We start from the raw sequence: 27,118 nt of genomic DNA, 5'->3' as shown, positions 1-27,118 counted from the left end.
GAGGACCAGTTTGTCTCCATTTGCCTGGGATTGTCCAGGTGGTAAAACTGAACAATCTGGGAAACCCCCTCAGGACAGTTAATCACTCAACTGGGCAGAATGGTGACAACGGGGGATCCGAGGGCTGTGAGAAAGCTGGTTCCTGTGGTCCGCACCAGGGTGGGGGGGGGGGTGGCTGCAGGGGGTGGAAGAGTGGGCCAGATATGGGAGTGGAGGGTTGGGAGGGAGGTGAAAGGACCTAAAGGTGTTACTCTCCCAGGTGCCTGGCCTCCTGAGGCACTAAGTATTTTTTTTCAGAGACTGCAAAACCAAATATTTACATGCTACTTTACATTTTTTGCCATAGCCATATAGCTTCTGTGTTAACTTAATATTCTTTAAAATCGGTTCCCTAATAAATATGTCTTAAAACAATCTCTGTCCTATGTGGAGAAGAACAAAGAAACCACACACACTACCACCAAACAGGAGTTGGATCCTGACTGGATCTGTTGCCTGACAAAGGAGTCGAGCCCGAGGCTGCTTCTCTGTTAACCTGGGAGCCAGCCGCGCCCGCGCTAGAGAGCATTCAAGATGTGCTGCGCCAGACCTAGTCCTTGAGCTGCTCTGAGATGGAGACTTGAAAGGGGGCGTAGCTTTCCTGTGTTACTCAATTCTGTGTTCCGTTGCTACCTGAAGTCCTCCTGCACGCCTCATTTTGGAAAATGCTGTGGTAAAGTATTGAGACTGTAGGTTCTCTTGAGTCAACAACAGCTGTGCATTTACATACCAAGAAGCCTTTTTTGTGGTGTTTTCTGAGAGGTCATGTATAGTCTCAAGATTATTAAGCTGAAAAGGTCCCTGAGGACTCAACTGATCTGAACCACCCCCCTTAACCCTCCCCGCCCCCCCACCACCCGCTGAAACTGAAGCCCAGAGAGGGCTGGGATTCACACAGGGCAACACAGCACCGGCCCTCCCAGCTAGGCTATCACACCTAGTCTGCTGCTTTTCCCAGTCTTTCCCCACTCTGCCTTCAGAGACAATTTTGCTTCTTGATTTCTGACTTCTTGTCAGCTGTGATTAATGAGGAAGGCTCCTGCATACACGATTTTCAGCTGTACCCAGTTTACGACAAACAGATTAGACCATTTAAGTCAGAACAATGCTATTTAGCAAAGCCGGATTTGGAGCTGGCAGAAATTAAGAAGATTAATTTAAAGGTAAAAAAAGAGTGACAATCATAGATCAACACCTGAAAAATCTTGCTGCCTGTACATATCCCTAATTGAGAAGTATGTGGAAGATTCCATCCGTGAAATTCAATTATCATGCGAGCCAGCGAAAGCAGCCTCCCCGGGGAAGGAACCAGGCAGCCCAAATCACAACGACTCCACCTGTCTGTTTTCGTGTCAAAAGAGTGAGAAAACCTGCCTGAAATATGGACAGGATGCATCAACATAATGAGAATGTCCGGGGTCCCTTTCCATAATGGGATTACTCCCAGGCTCCTGCATCAGAGGCCAGCCCAGAGAAACCTCTGCGGCTCCAATAACCCTCTGGATCCCCAGGGCTGAAGGCACACGTACCCATTCCTGCCACCCTTGCCCCCAGCTTGGATGGGAGGTGGGACTGGATGGGGGTGGCAGACAAAAGGCGCTCTCAGGCACCCACGCCCCTTCCACTGATTAGGGGCTTCTTAACTTGAGCAATCAGCAGAGAAAACTCAGACAACTGTAATGATTACAAATGAGCCACTGGTAATTGACCCACCTTTTAATTGCAGGGAGGGATGAGTCGGTGGCAGTGGTGGCGGTGGCAGATTCGTCAGCACTTGCTTTGTGTCTCCTATTTGGCTGAGATTCTCCCAGGAACACACGGCAAGCCCTGGTCTGCAGAAGAGCTGGACGCAGCTCCTTTTCAGTTAACTGCTCAGGGTGGTGGTGGTGGTGGTGGTGGTGGTGAATAGAGACATATTCCCTACTGATGCTTAGAGGTGTACGGTTTGCCAAGTGCTTTCACAGGCAGAAACTCAGAAAATTCGACTCAGGAAACCCTGAGATAATGTCTCTCGTTATACAGATGAAGAGGCTGAGGTCCAGCAATTGGCCTCATCTGTTAGAAAGTGTGTTGTTGGACTTGGATCTCCCGTGTGTGGCTGCTGCCCCATCAATGCAGAGGAGGACATGGGCTCAGTCTTTCAGGAGCTTGTGTTTTGATGGGGAGGATTCAGCACAGACTGGAGAGAGATGGTCATTGAGGGTCGGCTGTGGTAGGATCATTAGATTGGTGGTCAGAGAGAGGTCAAAGATGGAAGGGACTGCAGGTTGAGGAAAACCTCCCAGGGCAGGGGTCAAGTGTGTCTTTAGCACCACTCTAGCTCCAGTGCCCAGCAATATGCTCGGCACAAAGCAGGTTTCAAAAATATCGGTTGAATAAATGAATGAATGATAAGATAGGCCTTAAAGGCTATAAAGAATTTGGGGGAGAGCAGGTGTCGGTAATTATTGACCAGGAGAACGGAACCTGCAAATTGTAGGATATCAAAATTGCAATAATATTGGGTTTGCCGAATCCATGCTGAGTACGGACAAGCTCTGGCTGACTTTAACGATGTGGTTTGCTAATCTATTGAAATCCAACAAATCTTGGCAGCATGATCTCATGGAGGGTGACAGGTCGCACTTTCATGTGCATCCTCTCAAAGTCACCGGGAACATGGCTTCCAGGACCATCTGTGCCTCCTCCAGTGACATAGAGGTTCCGAAATAGTTTGTCTCTCCAAGAATGATTTTGAATTCTAGTGGCGCAGGACTCAAGGAGAGAACATTTAGCCAGGAGGGCAAAGGTCTGTGTTTAATTTTCAGAGAGCAATGAAAATCTATGAAGATGGCTCTCATGCTGACTGTGTACTTTGAGTCTTCAGGACCACTGTTGAAGGGAGCACATCTCCCTGTCTGAAGGGAGGGTCTACACCAGTCGTGGGCAAACTACGGCTGCGGATCCGGCCCGTTTGAAATGAATAAAACTAAAAAAAAAAAAAATACCCTTTTATGTAATGATGTTTACTTTGAATTTATATTAGTTCACACAAACACTCCATCCATGCTTTTGTTCCGGCCCTCCGGTCCAGTTTAAGAACCCATTGTGGCCCTCGAGTCAAAAAGTTTGCCCACAGCTGGTCTAGACTCTCTGCTGCTACCCAGGAGGAGCCCCCTCAACCACCCTCCCTGAGCTGGAAGGGATGGAGAACATGGCCTCATCTCCAGTCTGAACCACTGGTACATATGATCCTCACATCTGGGATCTGAGACAGGTGGGTCTGAGGAGCTCATGATCAATGTGAAAGTCAACAACTTCATAAAAGGGTGGAAGCAGGGAAGCAAATCTGCCTGTTCCTAACTATGGGATTCTCATTCCAACATGTAACCTCAGAACAGCAGTGGATTTATTAAGCCCGGGTCAGGAGGGGTTTGCTGGGGACATTGGATGGTCACATTCCAGGGTTGGCTGGCTCTTCTCCAATGTAATGTGTTTCCATTCCACTCTCTGACTTTCTCTGCCCTGCTCTGTGCCTCAGGGGCTGACACCACAGATTGCACTATCTCCTTTGCCCCTGGGAGTCACTGTTAGGTTCCATCCATGGAGGCAGCACAGGAGATTGAAGGGTGGGAGGGGGAGAGGTCAGGTACTTCTTTCCTCCACTCTGCTCCTGCTCTCCCCCCCCCCCCCCCCCCCCCCCCCCCACTGCACTGGCATCATGTTCCCAGCAGGGTCAGGGTCCCTCTGTGACTGCTGTGAGCCAGGCCGCCACTCCTCCGCAGCTTCAGCTCTTGAGAGGCTCTCAGAACACCCTGTGGTCCTTTTGCCCTTCAGGTCTAGTTGTGGAATGGCTCCCGCTGTGGTTAGCCTCATCTTCCTGCTCAGATCTCTGCAAATGGTCTCTTCCTGGGATGAAGTTATATTTCCTGCCAAGATCCTGATTGGGAAGAGATTTTAGCTGGAGATTGGGGTTCCTACCTTGGTCACCTCCGACTCCCCTGGTCTGATTGCAGAGCCTGGCTATAGAACCCTCAGTAAATACATACAGAAGTCTTTATCCTCCAGGCGACCATAGGATTGGAGGGAATCTCTGTTTCCCTCCCTTTTCCTCCTCTCTCAGCCAGGGAGGGTGGCCTTCCTCCTTGGCATCTCTGTGGCAGGGAGCTGGGCACATCAAGGTGGAGATGCCCACACCCCCACCGTCCTGGGGCTGAAGGCTGCTTGTCGGAATGAGCAGTGCCTGTGTTTCACCCCCAGGAGCCTAGTCCGAGGTCTGTAGAAATGATACCTTGGCGCTTATTTGGGGCAGGTGAGGAAAACCATTGTGATTGGGGAGAAAGACTTCACCCTACCTTCAGGCTTGCCTTGTTCAAGTGGAACCAGGTTTTACGGGAGAAGAAATAGCTAACTTTTCGGGTTGGATAGACCTGAGTTTGAATCCTGGATCCTCCTCTCTGAGTCCCTTTCTTCATTTGTAAAAGGGATTTACTGGTAGTCTCCCTGTTGCAAGGTTACCGCGAGGATTGCACATGGACTGGACGGGAAGGGCTGGGATGCAGGCCGGTCCTGTGCCCCCCACCTGCTCATCCTCGGATCCTCCCCTCTCTTGACTATGGTGCTCATGAAGAAAGCAGTTTCCCCATCTCTACCTTTCCTTCCCTCCTACAAAATGACCTTCATAATACTGCATCCCAAATGCATCCCTTTCCATTAAAATAAGATAGACTTAAATCCCCAATCCTTATCTGAGAAACATCCCGTGCTCCCCAAGATTTCTGTAAATTTGAGGGGACTTCTTTTCCCATGGCTACCTTAGCCTCTGAGTTAGTTTCATTTCTGGATCATCTTTTCAGCTCACCAGTGTTGTTTCTTTTCTAAACTTGAATGAGATATAAAATGCAGCTCTTCCTTTTCACAATTTTTGCAAGAGCAAACCCACCTCTCCAGCACAGAACAGAACTCGCACGTTGCCACAGCTGGCTCTAGGCTTCCTTGCCCCATCCTATCGCCTCTCTTCTCCCCTTCCTCCCGATTGCCCTGGGAACTCCAAATTTTCACTCTGTCATGCTGAGCTCTGCAGCGTGGTCCACCCCTGCTCCCCAATTCTGCTGCAGGCCACCCGTGTCTGCCCGAATCTCCCAGTTGTACCCGGGAGAACAAAAGGGTCTTTCATCTCCAGCTTCTCTTCCCCTAGAACCCAGCTGCCCTTGTAAACAGTACTGGTCTCCCTCCCTGACATCACCAGGTGGGGCACCGAGAGAAACCCAAAAGCTCTGCCACCAGTTAGACTTTCTCCCACACGTCCTCCTTCTGGGAGGGTTCGGGGCAGAAGTGGAATGGGAGCTGTCCTGCCCAAACCCCCAGTCCTGGGTGGGGGTCCTGGCGCTGTCACTCGTGCTAGAGACCTCAGATGTTTAGGCATGAGACACTCCTTTGAAAGCCTGCCCTGAGAGTCTGTAGCACAGGCAAGCCAAGGCTGGAGGTAGAATTCTGCAAAAACATCTGGCGAGGGTGGGACAGTCCCCAGGAGCCAGTCCACAGGCATCACCCACCACGCTGACAACAGAGTGCGGCTGGGGCTGCGTGGAGCCAGGTGTCCTTCAAATGGCTGACAGGGTGACGCTGGGCAGGCTGCAGTCCCTCTGTGGGTGGGCCTGTGTCCTTTCTGTGCACAGTGAAGGGGCCTGGCAAACTGGAGCCCCAGTCCTGAGAGCCTCCAGCCCAGCGTCCTGGGGCCTGGCGAGCTGGCCAGAGTGTAGACGTCCTGGCACAGGCGCCGTGCGCACACACAGAGCCTGCATTTTCTCTTGAACACGCTTTCTCTCACCTTGTCCTTGTGTCACTGGCTAAGATCCCATCTGTCACGCTGAGCCATCTGCTTCCTCTCCTGCTATCTTTGCTGCCCAACTCTAAGTAAATTAAAAAACAAAGAGGCAGGAAGCTGCTGACAGCCGCATTCATCCTCATTTCTGTGGCTGGCAGTGGGAGCTGAAGGGCTGGCTTCGTGGGTCTGAATTAAAGATTAGTTAGGGCTGGCGAGGAGGGGAACAGTTCGGTGGCTGTGACATCCGGATCCCGAATGGCACCACAGGTGGTAGTGAATGTGGATGGGGCTGAGAAGGAAGGGATTTGAGCCGGTGTGAAGGACAGGGGCAGGATGCTGGCTTTGGATTTGGGAGAAACTGGGTTCAAGTCCAGTGTGCTGCCCAAGACCTGGGGCTTGGAAAGGGAGCTCCCATTCCCCTTTGGCCTCATAAGTCACTGATCTCACAGAGTGGTTGAGAGACGCAGTGAGGAGCATGCAGGTTGATAGTAGGTGTGCAGCAGGTGCTCTATAGAGAACAGGTATTTTTGAGGGACTCAGGGAGGCAAGGAAGAGGATGGAGCAGGCAGGGGGGCCCTTGTCTGGAAGGGCAATAGGGAGGAGTTAGTGACCTGGGTCTCCTCTGTGGGCCTCAGTCTCTCCGTCTCTAAATGGAACTAAGTGGGACTATGGGGCCAATCCCTAGAGAAAGTGTGGAAAGAGCAGGAGACATGGGACAACCCTGGAGGACACGGGTCAGAGGAGCAGGAGACATGGAGGGGGAACCATTGCTATGGCTCCCAGTGGGATGGCTCCATGATGGACTGTTCGTTCCCCTTATTTTCTGTCCTCCCGGTGAGAAAGAATCAAATCGCTTCACCTCATTGACATCAGACTTGGCCCATGAATGTGAAAGGAAGCTCCATATGCCAGTTCTGAGTAGAAGCTTTAAGAGCTGGCACAGATTTCCATTCTTGCTCTTTCTCTTCTTCCATGGGACTGAAATACGGTGCTCCCATCTAGTCTGGGTCTCAAGATGAAGATGGAGTGGAGCAGAGCCAACACTGACCCCCAGCGGATATGGATGGGCGCCAGAAATAAGTGTTCATTGTGAGTCATGGACATTCGAGGCCCATTAGCAAAAGCTGGCTGATTCAGGCCCCTTCAAATCCAAGCTGGTCCCAACCTGCATGTTGAAAAAGGGATGCAGCTGGCCCCTACCTGCATTCCTGCAGTCTCTGTTTTTTTTGCCAGATGGGGTGTCCTCTGTGACCCTCTCTGGATCTCAGTCATTGTTTCTGCAAAATGATTGAATTGTGGACAGTTGAAAGTCAACAAGGGAGCCCCTTGTGGGGCAGACAGGTATTGAGCACCAGTGCAAGTGGACGGCCATCGCGTCCTCTTTGTGCTCTCAGCTGCACGGCTTCCTGGTCTTCTTACAGGTCTCACTGCTGCAATTGCCAGGGCCCAGCACACAGGCGCTCTCCTCCCACGCCAGCTTCCCACAGTTAGAGAGCGGCCTCCACCACACAGTCCCAGGAGGCGAGCTTAGACCTCCCTGCATATCAGGGTCTAAGTCCCTCCTTCCTGACCTGACCCCACTGAACTCATGATGGGGAACCGTCAGGCTCTGATTGAGGCATGGAGGTGCCCCAGGCAGGCGGATAGTTCAGCTGCGAAATGAAAGCCTCGGCATTTATTTAGGGAGAGGAGACAGCTAATGGCAACACGAATCCTCTTTCTATTGTCCTGAGATATTTACTTCTGGTCCCAAACTTGGCTATTCCATTCTGCAGGGCCAGAGTGCTGGTTTCCCTGGAGAGGACACTTGTCTGTTGGGAAGCATCTGGGCATCTGAGCCTCCTGACTCTCACTTTCCAGGCCTCTGTGCAGCAGGGCTCGAGCACTCAGACCTCCTGCTCTGAGTGACACAAAGAGACAGCGGAAGCTGTCCTGGTGCCGCACAGCGCCCAGCCTCTGGGGCTGCAGTGGCAGTGGGGCGGGTGGTGGCATCCAGTGCCCAGTGGCAGTAGCAGGGCCACGTGTGCAGTGGCTAGCAGGATTTGGGGCCATTAGTGGTGTCCTTGGCTCTGTGGTGGCATTTTGGCTGTGGTCCTGGCCTCTGCCCACTTCCTAGTCCTGATTCTGCGTCTGTCCCAACTGTGCTGTGAGTTGCTCGCTGTGCTGTCACTATGCTTACTTTCTGCTGTTTGTCAGCTAGTGTCCGTTCCTGCTGCTCACCAGGAGGAGCCCTGACAGTGACACACCCTCCCGAGAAGGCGGGTCAGCATCGTGGTCCCAGACCAACCCGGTTGGCAGGGGATTCTTTCCATTCATGCATGGTTCTGTCTCTGTTCTGGGAAATACATTTTGTCATATTTCCCAGAATATTTTAGTACCTCTTAAAAATTACCACCCTTACCGGCCCTGGCCGGGTATCTCAGTTGGTTGGAGCATCAACCCGATATACTAAGGTTCAATTCTTGGTCAGGGCACATACAAGAACCAATTAATGCATAAATAAGTAGAACAACAAATCAATATTTTTCTTTCTCTCCCCGTTCCGCTCTCTCTAAAATCAATAAAAAAATAAATTACCACCCAGACAGCAGTCCTGCTGGTGCACTCCTTAACCTGAGTCCAAGCACGCTGGCCTCCTCCTCAGGAGGAAGGTGTGTTGGGGCGTCCCACAGCTGTGCTTTGTAGTGGTTGCAGTCACATAGGGTAAGAGCCAATTCATATTCTGAGCAGTGGGACAGGACAGGGCATCTGTCGCAGTCTCATGGATGTCAGTCCTAGAAGGACCCTTTGAAATGGTTTGCTCGGGCATTTTTCCAAGTGGTCCTGGCAAACCAATGGCATCAGGATCCCTTGGAAAACCTGTTGAAAATGCATGTTCCAGGGTCCCACCTGCTGAATGAGTGAGGCCAGGGATCTGCATGCTGATGCTCTCAACCAACTCCCGACACCATTACACAGATGGGGAAAGGAGAGCCCAGGTCTCCCAACCCTCAGGCAGCCAGGAGCCCCTCTGCAGCCCTCCAAGTACATAGCCATTGTAGGCAAGAAAGAGTGATCCAGGTTGGCTGTCAACAAGGCCAACCTGGTGGGGAGGAGATGTTGTTGCTTTTGGAAAAACACTGTGATGAGCATGGAATTTATAATCTGGCTATTTCAGCAAATATTTGTGTGCTTTGCTGAAAGGTGCACTTTCAGATCAATTCTGCACTACATCTTCTTCAAATTATTATTCTAAGCTTGCAAAATTGAGTTTATTACTGATGTAAAAATAATAAACTCAGGAATCATTCATTACTCTCTACCCTCAGGAGTCAGTTGAGTTTTTTAAAAAGTCAGGCAAGTCTAGGATGACCCCAGATTTCTTGACTAAGAGGGGGATGAGATGGGAACTTGGTAGAGGGGCAGGTTTGGGGGAAGTGGGACTTATAGATTGTGTGGTGTATGTGGAATCATCATAGAAATATTGGTGGGCAGAGACCAAAGAGGCCTGGAGCTTAGGGGAGAGGTTTGGTTTGAAAGTAAAAAGTCAGAACCTTTTAGCACAGGTGAGCTGATTCAGAGACAGTGTTTTGTGTGTGTGTGTGTGTGTGTGTGTGTGTGTATGTGTGTGAGTATGTGTGTGAGTGTGTGTGTGTGTGTGAGTGTGAGTGTGTGTGAGTATGTGTGTATGTATGTGAGTGTGTGTGTGTGTGTGTGTGTGTGTGTGTAGGGAGGGTAGCCCTCATCAGTCCCTTTGTCCTTCAGTAGAAAATGGGGGAAGGGGAGGGAAGGAAGGGTGAGTGGTGAGAGGCTGGGACTCAACAATTCATAAATTTCATCTGGCACCAACATTCTGCTGCTCTGTGCCATAAACATTTGTGAATTCGATTTAATTCAGTTAAGTTTAACTCAATTCAATAGTCCCAGTTACTATGCTGAGCACATTCCAATTCATCAACTATTGAGCACCTACTATGTTTTAGGTCCTGGAGCTCACCAGGGTACTTGAGATGGTCCCCATCTTGAGTTGTCTTTCACTTGTCTTGTCATAGTGAAAGTAAGTTAGGTGTTGATGTTTAATATCAGGAGTGAAGTCCAGAGAGAGGAGACAACATTCTCAAGGTCACAGAGCAAAGGACTAAGCTATAATTTCTCAGGAGTGATCCAGGTTGGCTGTCCCAAATAGCCCAGTGTGGAGGATTTCTCTGAAGTATGGTACAGCCAGGAAAAGGTGGTAGGATATGAATAGAGAACATGAAAATATGATTAGCACTAGATTATTGGCAAAGAGGATTAATAACTAGGTTGGCTTGGAACTGTATTGAGGGCAGCAGCAGGGCTTCTGGGTTCACTGCAGTGATTAGTCTCTTGAGTTGGATGAATGAATGGATGAGAGAATCTCAGGACTCAGGGGTCACCTCATTCAGTCTTCTATTTAGAATAGTCTTGCACACCTCCAGTGATGAGGAGCTCACTGCTATCCTACACAGGGTAGATCACCCTTTATTTGAGCAACTCTGATGACTGGAATTTGCTTTTTACCATGGAGTGAGAGCTTTCTTGCTGTGGTTCCAGTACATTGATTTGTCATCGCTCAGCTCCTGGTACCACGGATCATGTCTGATCCCTTTGTCTGTGATAGACCCTCAGAGATTTGGAAGTGACCATGTGCCATTGAGCCTGTCTTCTCCAAGTTGAGTGCCCTAGATCCCTCAGCCACTGGGTCCCTCCACATCTCGTCCTCTCACTCCTGATGCATTATGGTTCACCGTTGTTGAGCACAGCACTCCAGAAGTGTGGGCTGGACATATCCTGTGATGAATGTGTTCTTTTAATGCTTATTGCAGAACCAGGAGCTGCCTGTATATCATCCTGAGACAAATGACCTTGTGACCCACTGTCCATCTGCTAATGACCCCTTGCTTCCACTTAAGGACATAGGCACCTTCTGGTTTCTCTGTATACCTGGGGGAGGGATGGGACAGGAAGGCCCCAATGAAAATGGTTTAAATCCCATGCAAATGAAAATGTGAATACAGCCCTAACTGGTTTGGCTCGGTGGATAGAGCGTTGGCCTGCGGACTGAAGAGTCCCAGGTTCGATTCTGGTCAAGGGCATGTACCTTGGTTGCGGGCACATCCCCAGTAAGGGGTGTGCAGGAGGCAGCTGATCGATATTTCTCTCTCATCGTTGTTTCTAACTCTCTATCCCTCTCCCTTCCACTCTGTAGAAAATCAATAAAAGATATTTTTTTAAAAAAGAAAAAGAAAATGTGAATACAGAAGGTAGTCTGTAAATTCACAGCACTCGTTAGTGACTGGGTCAGCAAGTAGGTTTCATTCCCTTGCTATTCAAAGGGTCTATGGACCAGCAATATCAGCATCTCCTGGGAGCTTTTGGGATGTGCAAAATCGCAGGCTCCACTCCAAACCTACTGAATCAGAAGCTGTGCTTTAACAAGATCCCCAGCTGACCCATATGTGCTTTATTTGCCTTTTATGAGACTCAGTCATGATGCTTGGCTCAGCCTCCAGGGTATGTGGATCATGCCAGGACGACCTTCCTAAAACTCCAATCTGGCTAGGTCACTCTGTGCCCACGTCCTTTCAAAGGGTCCCTAGTGCCTTCGGGAGAAAGTCTAACCTCCCAGGCATCACAATCTGACTTGAACCAGTCAGTCTCTAGGGTCTATTGCCCGACTTGTATCTGAATGTCCCACTCACACTAAGTGACTCAGAAGTCCCCCAAACAGGCCAGGCTGTTCCATACCTCCCTGCATTTGTACATGCTGTTTCCTCTGCCTTGGATTCCATCCTTAGACTTTCTCCCTTGAGAAAGTCATTCTTTTAAAAAATACTTTTAAATTGATTTTTAGAGAGAGAAGAAGGCAGAAGGGAAGAGAGAGAGAGAGAGAGATTGGCTGCCTCCTGCATGCCCAATACCAGGGATCAAGCCTGCAACCTGGGCATGTACACTGACTGGAAATCGAACTGGCAATTGTTGCAGTGGACGGGACAATGCCCAACCAGCTGAGCCACACTGACCAGAGTGAAAAAATCATTCTTAATGCTAAACAAGTTGGAGATCATTGATGCCAACTTTTCTAAAAAAGGAAATATGAGGGGAAAATTCAGAAGACCCCATATAAAATTTCAGAATCTATTTCTTTTCTACAATACTGTACACAGCCCTGACAGGTTTGGCTTAGTGGATAAAGCATCCGCTTGGGGACTGAAAGGTCCTAGGTTCGATTCCAGTCAAGGGCATGTACCTTGGTTGCGGGCACATCCCCAGTGGGGGGTGTGCAGGAGGCAGCTGATCGATGTTTCTCTCTCATCAATGTTTCTAACTCTCTATCTCTCTCCCTTCCTCTCTGTAAAAAAGCAATAAAATATATTTAAAAAATAAAATAAAATAAAATACTGTACACAGCCCTAGCTGGTTTGGCTCGATGGATAGAGTGTTGGCCTACTGAGTGAGGGGTCCCGGGTTTGATTCCGGTTAAGGGCACATACCTGGGTTGTGGGCTGGATTTCCAGTGGGGTCCATGCAGGAGGCAGCCAATTAATGATTCTCATCATTGATGTTTCTATCTTTCTTTCCCTTCCTCTCTGAAATATATATATATATATATATATATATATATATACACACACACACACACACACACACACATATATATATATCACAGTAATATTATTTTTCAAAGAAAGTTTTGTAAAGCTGAAAAATATGTGTTTTCACTCTTCTAGATGACATATGCAATTTGAAGAATTGTGATGAACTTGAACAAATGTAACTGTGTGAAAATTTACAACTAAAATTGACCGCTGTGCTATTGATGGGGCATTGATCTGAGAGGAACATAAACCTTAAACCATCTCCTAAACTCTCCTCTTGATGTTAGCAGTACACTTGTATCAATAATTTACTGGACACATTTCTGCATACTTTCGTAGATCTCAGAATATATTTAACTTTGACATAATTGGTTGCCAATGGAGAACATAGCTTCTTGACATTAGAATGTATTTAAAATTATTTAGGATTTATCGGCCGAAGCTAGCTATCATTTCTAGAGAAAACAAGATAGTGGAGCAAGTAAGCAGTAAAATGATCATAAACATTTTGTTTCCATGACAGCAATGTGCATATCTGAGGCTAGGTTTCCCTAAAAAGCAAAGGCTGAGACAAGGGTTTGTGTGAAGGTGGTTCATTTTGGGAAATTGGCGCCCAGGAACTGGGAGGAGCGAAATAGGAAAGAAGGTTAACCAGAGGCATCTTCTGCAGCTGGCCACCTCTGCGAGCACCTGGGCTCCATCTGGTGGGGCCCCGAGGAGCCACGTGGAATACTCCTCAGCACTGTTGCCTGTGGAGAAGAAGGGAGCACTTCTCCACTCGTGCCCATCTCCTAGGGGGCAAGGGTTGTTGCTCTACGAGGAATTAACACCCTTGTCCTTCAAAGTTTGCTCGCTTTTCAGAATGTCCTATGTGACCCCAGCAGTAAAAGCCCCCAAGCAGGAGATCTGGGGCACAGCTGAGGTGAGCTGCCATCAGATTACACTTGCACAGCTGGTTGCCTCAAAACAGCTGGAGTAAAAGAGTGTCCCATACAACATGTAACAATTTTAAAACAAATAATTATCTTCTACTTTGAATTATTGTGAGTAAAAGTTCAAATTTTCTATTTTATTTAAAACATATTATTTTGGTTTAATATACGTGTGGTACACAAATTTTAATGTTCTTTTATATTCTGCAATTGATTGGCTTATTTTACATAAAATGACTTTGTTATAATTATTATTAAGAAGTAAATAATATACCCATTAAAACTTTACTTGAAAGAGGATCTGCTTGTTCTAATTTGCATTAAGATGCCACATGGACTCGCAGTGGGGCCTCTGAGCAACAGTAACCTGTGTCCTGGCAGGGTGGAGAGGGACAGAGCCCTGTGTCCTGGCAGGGTGAAGAGGGACAGAGCCCTGTGTCCTGGCAGGGTGAAGAGGGACAGAGCCCTGTGTCCTAGCAGGGTGGAGAGGGACAGAGCCCTGTGTCCTGGCAGGGTGGAGAGGGACAGAGCCCTGTGTCCTAGCAGGGTGGAGAGGGACGGAGCCCTGTGTCCTAGCAGGGTAGAGAGGGACGGAGCCCTGTGTCCTAGCAGGGTGGAGAGGAACAGAGCCCTGTGTCCTGGCAGGGTGGAGAGGGACAGAGCCCTGTGTCCTGGCAGGGTGGAGAGGGACGGAGCCCTGTGTCCTAGCAGGGTGGAGAGGGACGGAGCCCTGTGTCCTAGCAGGGTGGAGAGAGACAGAGCCCTGTGTCCTGGCAGGGTGGAGAGGGACGGAGCCCTGTGTCCTAGCAGGGTGGAGAGAGACAGAGCCCTGTGTCCTGGCAGGGTGGAGAGGGACAGAGCCCTGTGTCTTAGCAGGGTGGAGAGGGACAGTGCCATGTCTCCCAGCAGAGTAGAGATGGACACCCAGTGGGAAAAATTGTAATCAAACCAACTTTTTGTAATCCTGCATATTTTTCAAACCTCCTGTAGGAGAATTTGCCATTCTAAAGGTCCTTACAGTAATAAGGGGGCCCCTTTAGAGCAGGGGAGCTTGTATGCTTGGCTTTCGGAACTTTCAAATTTTCCTTCTCCCTCTATGACCTCCTTGATGGTGTTCTACTAAAGGACACTTGCAATTGCAGGTCTAGACTAAAACCAAAGCACGTACTAAAGCAGGGTTTCTCAACTTAGGTAATGGTGGACACTTGGGGCCAGATAGTCCTTTGTTGGGAGTGGGGAGCCCAGTCCTGTGCATTGCAAGTTCAGCATCATTCCTGGCCTCTACCCACTAGATGCCAGTAGCAACCCACCCACCTGGACCCCATGTGACAACCGAAAATGTCTCCAGACATTGCCTAGTGTCCTTGGGGAGCAAAACAGCCCCCACTTGAAAACCACTGCTTCAGAGGGTGGAGGATTTATTGGCACAGCTAATTACTACTCTCAATGCTTCTGTTCCATAAGCTCTGGTTTTCTATACTCCTTTTTTAAAAGTCCAGATGGTCTAATATTTTCCTCGTCCTGAGGATTCAGTGAAAATCACAACACAGGGACCTGCATGATGAGGTGGCGAGGCCAGTGTCTGAGATGCCGGATCAGGTCCTCCAACCACAGGAAGTTTCTGATCCACAGCGGGCCCAGCACATGTGTGGTGGGGATAGCTCAGGGTGGGCAGGTGTCCAGATGAGGCTCCATCCCCTGCTCCAAAGGTATACAGCTGGACAGAACAATATGAAACTGTGCATAAGGGCCAGGCCGCACAGAGCTGAACCACCAACCAGATGCCGTACGTGGTTCTCAGGTCTGGAACAGTGATCTCTTTTGCCCTCATGGATGAAAGCACCTGCCTCAGTGCCTAACTCAGCATGGGCTCAAACAAGGCCCTGAATTTCCATGTCAGCATCACTTTCTCATTGTTCAAGTTCTTCCACATCCACTCACCCAGCTGATCCCCACAAACAACCAAGGAGGCTAGAAAGTGTGGGAAGGATTCCCCTAATTTCCTGAAAAGGACACAGGCTTGGAGAGGGGCAAGATCAGACAAGAAGGAAATAACGGTGCCAGGATTTCAGCCCACCCCTTTTGACCCTGGAATCAATGTTTCTGTGGAAGAGAATTCAACAGACATGACCAGACATAAAACAAAACATTAACATTCTATTTTTACTACTCAAAAGTCAGGTGTTAATGAATGTTCATCACAGTACAAATTATAATAGCAGGAAACTTGAAACAACCTAGATTTTTTTGTTTCTGAATGGATTCTCTCTGAAGAACAGAACATCCGTCAGTAACATAAGAATAAGGGGTTTGATCTAGGAATTAAGGAGCCTGGAGACTGTAGTCTAACCAAGTTGATGTGTCCAGATGACCATTGTGGGGACTAAAAAAATACTTTTCCTCTAAGTTCTTCTAGCCAGGCCAATAATCAAATTAACAGAGGCAGATGAACAGGAGAAAGTCAAAATTTTAACACATGTGTATGAGGAATTCACATACCCATGAAAACTCCAAAGACAGTGAGGCAACACTGGGTATATATGACACTTTGGACCAAGGAGAAAGGTGGTGGGAGTGGCGTCTTAAATGTCAGAAATGAGAATGGGCGATTTGCTGGTAGTTGAGAAAGAGCCAAACACACCAGGCAGGTACTGTTAAGCGACTCAGAAATAATGGGTCACGGGGCTATCTAGCTACCAGGCTCTCGCCTGAAGCTCACCTATGTGCCATACTGAATTTAGGCCAAGTTGAACACCCTAAGAGCCCCTTCCTGAAGCAGGTTTTCTATATGAATCTCTTGAGCAGGAAAGTAGGGGAGAGTCCAAGGTTCTTTCTGAATCTTTTGTTTCTTAATAACCAGCTTAAAATCAATATCCCAAAAGGCAAAACTTTTGGTCCCCTTTATCATCCCATAACCATTTAAAAGAATTAAATAGACTGATATGATTAGCATGACAATTAATGATGCTCTATACTGGAAGAACATTTGTTAATACAGAAAAGTGTTCTTGAAATAGTAAGTTAAAAAGAAATGTTTAAAAACAATATATAGAGTATTATTCTATTTGCGTGAAAGGATGTCTATTTAAGCATAGAGAAAATAGACTAAAATAGCACATAAGGATCCTCAGAGTGGTAATTACCAAGTGTTGAAGGAATGGGTGATGAAAATTTTCTCCTTTTTGCTTATGTGTATTTCCTAAATTATTTACAGTGAATATATGATCATTTGTAATAAGAAAAAAATTTAAATATTCTATTTTAGATGCATTAGGAAACCTTGCTAATTAAAGAAGAGCAGGCTCCTCTGGAGACATGGGGTAGGGGGAGAAGCAGGTCCTTCCTCTCTCAGCTTTTCCTTCCCTGTCTACTTACAGACACCAGTTACTTACAAAATAGGAAGCTCTCAGGTCTTAGGATGAAAATGCTTCCCTCTTAGTCCTCTCTTTTAACAACTCTGAGTGGATGCTGTGGGTGAGATGTCGAAAGTAAGCGTTTAATTTAGAATACACAGCAGAGAGAACCTTTAATATAATATTAATTCCTTGTGAAAATTAGCAAGGTTTAATAACCATGTGAGCTATTGGGAATCCTGGTGTGACTCAAAATGACATCTGCATTAATGGTCTAATTAATAATGTATATGTTAATAAGAATCTCATTAAAGCCAGGTTACAATTATCAATGTAGGATGCACTTCCTTAGCATCTGTGGGCCAATGTAGTGCTCCGGTGATTCCAGTTGCAATTTCCAATGATAAATGACCCTTTAAGTCTCATTAATTGATTAAGGAGGCAGCGATTAGTGTAAAAACTCAACTCCTTTGGAAGTACAAAAACCACTGGTAAGACAGTGATGATTACAAATAAGGAGGAATCAGCCGGCTTGTCACAGGCAGTGGGGGTGGTGGTGGTGGTGTGTAGAGTGAGAGGTAAGAGACCACAGACAGGTTAACCAAGCCCTCTTGCCCATGTCTCCCCCACTGCTGAGGATTTGACTCTGTTACCAATATTTTAATAATTCTATCCATATTGATTAATTTTTATGGAAAATTATTTTTCAAAGCCAGACTATAAGGTTAATTGATTCCTTTGGTTATTTTTCTCTTCAATTTAGTTTCTTTCTTCTTAATCCTATTGAAATTATTTCTATCAAGGATGTTATTTACCAAGAAGACTTGGTTTATCAATTAACTTTTTTAAAAATTGATTCATGATAACACCTGCCATTTTGGCTTTGCTTTTCTTGGACATTATTTTGAGCAAGTGCCAATTTCCTGGGTCACATTTAGCAAATCAGTATCAAGAAGATTTGAATTTTTAGTCAATGAAAATTTCCACCATGTTGGTTTTTGGCCTGTGTCAACTGTATTTTATGCTGACTATTGTCACCAGTCAGCTTGGTTACACATTGGGTAAAAGACTAAGAGCTTATCTTGATTCTAAGCTAACTCATAAAAAACAATGTGAGCAAGTTTATGAGCTAGATGCAGACATTAGGGGAGAGGGAAGAGGAAGGAAAGTGGAGAAGGACTGTGATAGAACCAGAGAGAGAGAGAAGCAGAGAGATGGAGACAGACAGCAAGAGGTCGTCGCATTCTGGCTTCTTAAAGGGCCATTATAGATCCCCTTGACTGCCACACAAACTCTTTTTTTTTTTTCCATACAAACTCTTACTACTTTAGAAAGAAGGGCCCTAGGAGGTGATTACTGTTCAGAGAGGGGAAGGCTCCCACCCAAAGTCACACCAGGGCAGGGCTGGGGCCTAACCTGGGCCACCTGATGGCTCTAGCCTGTTTCTGTCTCCTTATCTCCATGGTTCAAAGGTCAGCATAGGCCTGGCTCCAGGGGTACAAAGGCTTTTCTTCCTTTTTCCTCCTTTTCTGAGCTTTCCTGTTAAGAGTCACTTTCTGCTTTCTCCTTTATAAGAATTTCACAGCAATTCACACACCCTGAGGGGTGAACGCATAGCAGATTGCTAAAGCCAGGCTGTAATTATCCTTCCTTCTGCTCCAGTGAGGACGTCACTTGCACAGGGATGAATGCTGCCGGGTCTCTCACCCGCCCTGTATTTCCTGAGCACCGCTTTGGTTTGACTATTGGGGGGTCCTGCATTGGGGGCGGCACAGAGATGAATCAAATGGTGCTGTCCCAGGAGTTCTGTAGCACCAGAGGACCGGAGATGGGGCCACAAATAGCTAGGAACAGAGGGAGCATGGCAGGTGTTCAAGGTGCAGAGCTGTAAAGCTCTGGAAAGATTCTGGTGGGATTTGAACAATTTGAATAATGGCAGGGGTGGGGGCAGGGCATAGGGCAGAGGATCTATGTATAGTAGTGGCATGAACCGGGGTGTGGAAGTGAGGATTGAAGAGCAGGTTTTGGCTGTGTAAGAAGGCTAGTCTAGGTTGGAAACATGAGTTGGGTCTGATCATAAGCTCTAAATATCTGAGACCTTGGCCTTGCCCAGGGATTATAAACCAGCTGCCCCAGAACGGACTGAGGCCTCTAACGAGTTTGTTTGGTTTCCTTCTGTATTTTTACTTTTTAATATTTCAAGTTAGTAGTCAACCTTTAAAAACCAGATTTCATATGAGAAATGGATTTCCAGCTCTTTGGAAACATCCAACGACCTGGCCACGTAGGCCTGTATTTCTACCTAGCAACTTAACTGGTGTGTATTTGGGGATGTGCATGTTTCTGGGGAGAGGGTCTGTGCTTCCATCAGATCTTCACAGGGGAGGGGAGGTCCATGACCCCTCCAAAAATTAGAACCATGGTTGAAGAAGAATATTGAATGACATGAAAGCTGTTCATGAAATAATAGGCAAAAAAAGCTACAAAGGAATATTAACCATATAGTGACATTTTTTAAATATATATTTTTATTGTTGATTTCAGAGAGTAAAGGAGAGAGAGAGAGATAGAAGTATCACTGATGAGAGAGAATCATTGATCAGCTGCCTCCTACACGCTTCCCACTGGGGATCGAGCCTGCAACCCAGGCATGTGCCCTGACTGGGAATCGAACTATGACCTCCTGGTTCATAGGTCAACTCTCAAACACTGAGTCACACTGGCCCAGCCATATAGTGAAATTTTATAAAAATGTTTGTATTCAGAGAAAACGTTGGTTACCTCTGGGCAACGTGATTAAAGGTGATTTTTCTTTTCTTTCCTTGTCTCCACTTTTATAAGGAACATTTATAGCAAGAAATGTGTTATTTTTATTAGTTTTTAAAGTAGACCTGAGCTGGTGGGCAGTGTTTAAAGCTTTTCAAAGTTTCCCACCTACATATGGGAAGAAACTTGAACTCTTTAGTCTGTGACCCTGGCCCTTCTGCCCTGGGTCAGCTGCTCTCCAGCCTCATCTTCTCTGTATCTTTATCTGGACACTTGGGACCCTCCATCCTACCCCTCTGAAGGGCGTTGAGTGGTGATACATCTCTGCCTCTTCCACCTTCTCTCTTTCCTGCTAAGGCCCTACTTTTCCTTCAAGGGTGGTTAAATTCCAGCTCTGCCATGAAGTGTTATCCACCCCACCTGCCGGGTCACCTGCCTCTTCTTCCCCACAGGGCTGTTTATAAAGTATGTGTCTGACTCTGCTACTGGACTCTGGTCTTCTCGAGGGAGGGCACCCTTGCATCTTGATTTGCTGGCTTGTCCATTGGGCCTTGACCCCTCCAAAAATTAGAACCATGGTGCAGGATGTGATCAGAAAAATGCTTGTTCTAGTCAATGGACTGGAAATAAAGAGAAACACACACACAAGGGTTTTTGTTAGAAAACATAGATTCAAGTCCCTGCCCTCTTCAAAATGCCAGTGTGATTGATCAAAGGCAAGTCCTTAACCCATCTGTCTACTTGTTCATTTGTAAAATGGGCACATAGACTTGCTCTGAAGACTAAATGCAATGATGTATGTGAGAGTGCTTTGGAAACTGTGAGTACTAAATGAATGATAGTTACTGCTATTGCTTATTTCCATTTTTTTAAAACGCAGCTCTTCCTGAATGTTCTGGGTGGTATGGCTGACCTACTGAAGGTCACACATGTTAAATCAGTGGTGAAGCAGACTAAAGTCTTTTGGGCCATTCGCTGTCCTGTTGCAGCAAGTGTTAAAACAGTGGTTCTCAACCTTGGCTGCACATTAGAATCACCTGGGAATCTTTTTAAAATCCTGATTTCTGGGCCTTGGAGGATGAGGCCCAGAAATCAGGATTTTAAAAAGATTCCCAGGTGATTCTAATGTGCAGCCAAGGTTGAGAACCACTGTGTTAAAAGAAACTAGAAAACGCAATCAGGAGCTGGTCGCTGACTTCTCTGTGCATATGTTGTGGTTTCCCATCATTTGCTGCATTGCAGCTGCCATCTGTCCCTGTGTGAAATGCCTGCTTTAGCCTCTCTTTGCTCTTCTCTTTGAGCCCTAAGTATCCCTGTCAGATGTGGAGCTGAGGGCTGGACTGGGATGGGGTGAGGAGACCCCCTTTGCTCCATCCATGTCTACAAAGGGAGGGGAAATTATGACTCTGCTCAAATATAGAGAAAAGTGAATTGTCACTGGGCTCACTCAAAGATGCCTGCAGATTGGCAAGTCCACAGAGGCCAAAGGCATAGAAAATGGGCTGTGGGAGATGTGTTCCCAGGCCCTACGCAAGGCATGGATGTTGGGCACCATCACCCCAGCCTTTGGAAAGATGTGGTGCGTGTGAGCAGAGGGGCATAAAAAGTTGGCACATTTGGGAGCATAAGTTCGGCACCAGGTTAGACATTGTAGGCCTATGACAATGGGAAAGGACCTTGCGCAAAGAAGTTGAGACCTCTCAGTTCTGATGCTCCAGCTGTGAATCTGGAGAACCATTCAGCCTCCCTGAGTATCCCTTTCCTTTATCTGTAAAGTAAGAGTTTTCTTCATTGAGCAAATATTTATTGAGTGCCAACTATGTGCAAAAGAAGCTTTAGTGAACAAAACAGATAAGATGCCTGCCCTCGAGGAGTTAATATTCTGGTGTGATGGCCATAATTCCTGCCCTGGCATCCTCCCAGCAAGAAGGCAGCAGACGGGAAAGTGCTTTGTAAAGTGGTGCACCTGGGAGAGGCTGTGGTCGAGATCCACCTGGGCCTGTAACTCAGGTGATCTTTAGCCATCCAGCAAACTGTGTTGCTCCAGCAGTTAAATAATTGAGGTTCATATCAGGAGGGAAGACCTAAATTAATGAGGTTTTCCTCATGCTTCACTTCCTTTCTACACATTGAGTTGAATCAGATTGGTAAAACTCACAAGATTGGAGCCAGAATTAGCTGTGAGGTCTGTTGATCACAACTTCCCGCTGTCATTCATTCTACTTTCAGGCACAGGTTTCGTGAACACCTACTGGGGATTCGAGCTGAACATGCGGAGTGCCTACAGGGCTGTCACAATCTAGCTGGGGATCAGATAAACATTTAGACAATGGTAGTATCCTGTGTAAAGGACAGGAGGAGGTGGGGAAGTTCAGGTGACTACAGAGTCCCTAACCTGGTCTTGGGAGTGGGTAGTCAGGGAAGGCTCCCCATAGGAAGTAAGCTCTGAGCTGGAACCTTAAGTTTAAGGTTGTGGTAGTGTGGGAGGAGGGGTGTAGGGAGGAGAGACAGCCCTGAGCTATGCCTGGAAGGAGAGGTAGAGGCACTCAACTGAGAAGGGAGGGCAGGTATTGTGGCCAGAAGGTACCATCATGCAAAGGAAGGAACATGCACACTGCATTGGAGAGAGGCCCCTAGTGGTCCAATCTCTAATTTTACAAAATGAGAAATTGAGGCGCAGAGAGGGAGGTCTCAAGGGCAAACTTGAGGACATGTGACCTAAGTGTTCTTGGGTCCCTTTCCCCATTCCTAGGTACAAGGCTGTTTCCTAAAACAGTGATTTTCAGAGCATGATTCCTAACCAGCATTATTAGCATCATCTGGGAATTTGTTAAAATGCAAACTCTCAGGTCATTCTGATGTCCGCTCAAGTGTAAGACCCACTGTGTGTGTGGGAAGGGGGGGAGGGGGGATGTCAACAGCTCTAGATTCCAGGCCTGGCTCTGCCCTGACCCCTGAGACAGGAGAATGTGGGCCGTCTCTTCTCCCTCCATACAGGGAGAAGGCAGCTGTGGCAGACATCTGCAAAGGCTTCTGCAGCCCTGACTCTCAGGACTGGGCACGTGCTCACCAGCCTGGCTCCACTTCAGGCTGCAGTGCCCCGGGCAAAGTGCTGTCCCGGGGTGGCTCCTGGGGCGAGGCCCAGCACTGCAGCCTTGATTGTCTCCATGGACATCATTAGCTGCAGAGTGCCCTGGCTGAGAAGGTCTGACTTTGGAAATAAAGCCTTAACACAGAGAGGGATTTCTGCGGGAAAGCACGCTCTACAGAGGCTGCAGCTCACCCCTGCCAGGGGTCAGGGCAGCCAGGAAGGGGCTTGGGATGAGCTGGCCTAGCTCCAGTATGGCCACCCAGACTCACCTCTTCTCAAGACCTGCGATGGCCGTACACAAAGCTTCCAGGGACCTAAATGCATCCGTGCATTTAGCATTTGCTCATTCAGCTAGCAGTCCCTAAGCAACTGGCAGCCATGGATCAGCAATGGGGTGGGTGGGGGAGGGTGGTTCCAGAGAGGAACTAGACACAGAGATACAGGCCCTGCCCCCTAGATTAAGAGGGATACCTTATAATAATAGCTAATATTTATGAGACATCTATTATGTGCTGGGTATCATTCTGTTTTATCTGTGTTCACTCATTTCATTGTCATAGTGCTTGGCAATAATAATGCTTTATTATCGACAATATACGCCCTCTCAGAGTACTCATTTACAAATGCAAAACCAAGGCAGACAGAGGTTAGGTAACTTGCCCTATTAGGTGCCAGTCAGGATCAGAATCCAGGTAGACTGGCTCTGAACCTGAGCTTTCAGCCACCAGGCTCTATCCCTCTCTTTCCACAGGTGAGTGTATACCGTGACTTAATAAGCTAAACAGCTGAACAAGAACAGTCAGCAACCCAGGTTCCCCACCTGAGGGTGTGGCAGGTTGACTTCCTGCTTTCTGCCTCAATTTCCTCCTCCATAAAGGGGGTTAATAATCCTTGTGTGGCCATCCTTCCTCCCAAGACTATGCTGAGGATTGTGTGGATGGTGGATATGAATTAGGCACGAATTCAAGGGCCAGGGGACTGCCCTAGGTGGGAGAGAGGTGTCCATTTACCTGGGCTCCCCTGGCTTCCCCAAGCTCTTAGTTCAGCTTAACAGTCCCATCACCTGCTATTGGGGTGGCTCCATACAGACCAGGGCCTCCACACCATGCACTCAACTGAGAAGGGAGGGCAGGTATTGTGGCCAGAAGGTACCTCAACAGGGAGAGGTCAGGAGGGAAGCTGCTCCGAGGTACCTCACCCAGGTTGTGAGGCACAGGTTGTCTAGGAGAGAAGGGGCTCAGCAGAGGCACAGAAGCGTCAGAGACAGTAGGGCTCCTCTCTATTTTACAATGTATTTGAAACCCTTTGTTATAGAAGCAACAAGAAATGTCTGGAGAAGGAGAGTCAGGACTGGAACCTGGGCGGATGTGCTCGGTGCCTGCGCTCTTAACCTTTATACAGTGAACTCTATAAACTCTGAACACTCTATCAGCTTGAAACACTGTAGCACTCTAAACAGAGGCTATCGTATATTTGGGTGAAGGCTGAGCGCACAGGTGACTCCTTGGTGGCCCCTTGCAGACATCATGGGGAGATGGGAGGTGTTAAGCCTGGGGCTTGGGAGCAGGCCGCAGGGAGTCCAATGATCTGTCCCCCACTCAGCCCCTGCCCCAGCCTCAGCCACTCTGAATGGGCCCAAGAACGCAGGCTGGTGGCCATGGGTGGGGAGAGATGCTTGCGGAACATTTGGGCTCACTCAGGGCCTAGAATCAACTTAGAGGCCAATGTTATTGCCCAGTTTCCATCCCATCAATTGGTGTGGGGAACCTAGAGGCATAGGAAGACATAGGGGAGACATAGGAACATTGATAAGAAAGCAGGGCTCCTGGAACAAAAGGCATGGAGACTACAGCCTGTTCCGACGAGTGTCACAATTACCGAAGCATAGTTCGTGGCCTAGAGAGGTCCTGACCAAGGCCAGATGATGAGGATGAATGGGGAGGAGGGCCCCTGAGAAAGAACTGACCAGGAAGGGAGGGTGATGGCACCAGCAGGCTGGCTTCTGGACTGGACAAGGATGAGAGAGGACATGGGCCAGGTCATGGTAGGGTCTGGGCATGGGCACTGCTGGGTCTTTCTTACAAATCTAAACATTAACCCATCCTATAAACCAGCAAGTCCAGTCTTAGGTATTTACCCAAGACAAATAAAAACATATGGCCTCAAAAAGAATGGTGTTTTTTTTTTAAATTGACAGCAGTTTTATTCACAAGTATTCAGAAACCGGAAACATCCCAAATGTCCATCGTCAGGGAAATGGACAAGCAGAGGGTGGTACATCCTTATAATGTGAAGTGCTCAGCAAAAAGAGAGACAAACACTAACATATGCAACAACATGGGGCTGACTGAAAGAGGTCTTTGTCTTCTGCAGTACGACTCAATTTCTATGATGTTCTAGAACAGACAAGCCTAAGTTCTGGTGGAAAAAAATTCAGAACAGTGTTTGCAGGTGGAGGCAGGGAGAGGTCGGGAGGGAAGCTGCTGGTGGGAAGGTAATGTTTGAATTGCACAGGTGGATCAATTTGGCAAAATCCATAAACTAGAAGTATGCTTGATTATGTGAAAATTTACCTTAAAAAGAACTAGAAACAAATATGGAACTCCGGTTAATGATATACATGTTGAAGCATTTCTGGGTAAAGCATATTGCTGTCTGCACCTTATTTTGACATGCATCCCAAAAATAAGATGGGTAAACAGATGGATGCATGGATAGATATATGATAAAGCAACTAAGGCCAAATGTTCATTTTAGTGGGTATATGTGTATTCGCTTTACAATTTTTTTTTTCAATATTCTTGTGTGTCTTAACTTTTTCATAGCAGAATGTTGTGGGAGAAAATATCTGGTGTAAGTTCTGTTTCTTGACTCGACCCAGACTGACACAGTGTATATGTGGGCATTATAATTTATTCAAGGATTCTTCTATTGGTTGGCACTTAGGTGGACAGTGTTCACTGTTGCTAGCGAGACTGCCATCCTTACTTGTACCTCTTTGTGCACATGTAAGCGTATATTCCTCCGACAAACACCTAGAAGTGGCTTTGTAGGGTGAAAGGGTCTCTAACACTTTGTAGGGGGCCAGGGAAACCAGGCCCAGGGAGGGTGATGACTTACTCTGGCTCACACAGGAAGCCCGCAGTGGAGCTGACCTGAGCTCCTGCTCCCATGCTCTTGCTACAAAAGGTAGAGTCCTTTCCTTGCTCCTGTGGCCTCCCATCCACGCCCATCTCTGCCTTAAAAAGAGACAGAAATTGCAGAGATAAGGCTCTGCCTTCCAAGAGTTCAGAGTTAGGTCAGGTGGACAGTAATCACCAGGGGGAAGGCCCAGAAGTGCCTTCTGTCACCTTCGACCTCACCAGGGCCTCCACACCAAATCGGAGGCACAGCAGGAGAAGCAGGTGGGCAGAGAGAGGAGGCTGCACCTTTCCTAACACGCACATCCTGGCCAGTGACCACGAACAATACGCCTCCAGTAACTGGGCTCATGGAGATGACACAGCCATTCTAGGCAGGAAGCTGTGACTCAGGTCTGGAAGGACCATCTGCTACCCAGGGATGAGGTGCTCAGAGAATGTCTCTCCACAGACTTCTGGGCCTGCCAGGGGGGCAGCGGATGCACAAAGCCAGCCAGAGCCAGGCAGGCCGGGGCTCCCCTCTCATCTTAGCAGTGTCTTTGCAGATCTTAGGACACGAAAGGTCTATAAGTAACAGGGAACTGTGCAGAGGAGGAAAGGGAGGGCCAAGGTGGACCCAGAACCTTCACCTGGACACCTGCGTGCATGTTAATGCTGTTCACCTTCTGGAACCAGTGTTTGGGATGGAGAACAATGACGGATTCCTTTTTAGACATAATGAGTGTCAGAGGGGAGTTCTTGATGACTGAGAATAATGGTTTTTTTAGTGCCCAAAAAAGGTAACAAATATTAAAAACCCATTTTTCCTAAGTCTTTAAGTTTAATTTAAAATTTTATTAGCCTAATTGTATATCCAAATTCCCTTAAACGGTGTCATTTACAATTTATTTTATTAGCTTCCTTTAAGCATTTTGAAGTGTATTTGTAAATTTGTTGCATCCTTTCTCATTCACAGCACTTCACATGCCTGACCTAATAAGTTTTTACTTTCCAAGCACTTAAATTGCTCTTGTAAATTTAATAAGTCAAAATCATAAATATGGTGAATCTCAGCTCTCATAAACATTCCAATACTGTTTATAAAACTAATCAAATTCTCTTACAATTTTTTATTTAAAATCACAAGTCTAAACTCAATTACTCAATTACACATTTACAATGTAATCACAGATTTGCCAAATCCTCTTAACACATCACAAACCCTGGAAATACCAACTATGTACAGATCATTGCTAAACTAAATACAAACATATTAATATTATGCATTTAATTTGTTTCATTATTTCTGTATTAATTTATACCTTCCAGGGTTAAAAAAGACCATTTTTCACTAAGGGAATTACTCTCTCATCCCAAGTGAACCGAGGTCCGCTCTCATTCATGTGAGCTGAG

This window comes from Myotis yumanensis, unplaced genomic scaffold (genome assembly GCF_028538775.1).
Source record: "Myotis yumanensis isolate MYYU_CA2020_CCGP unplaced genomic scaffold, mMyoYum1.0.hap1 SCAF_12, whole genome shotgun sequence".
Lineage (NCBI taxonomy): Eukaryota > Metazoa > Chordata > Mammalia > Chiroptera > Vespertilionidae > Myotis > Myotis yumanensis.
Note: the sequence above shows the minus strand (reverse complement) of the source record.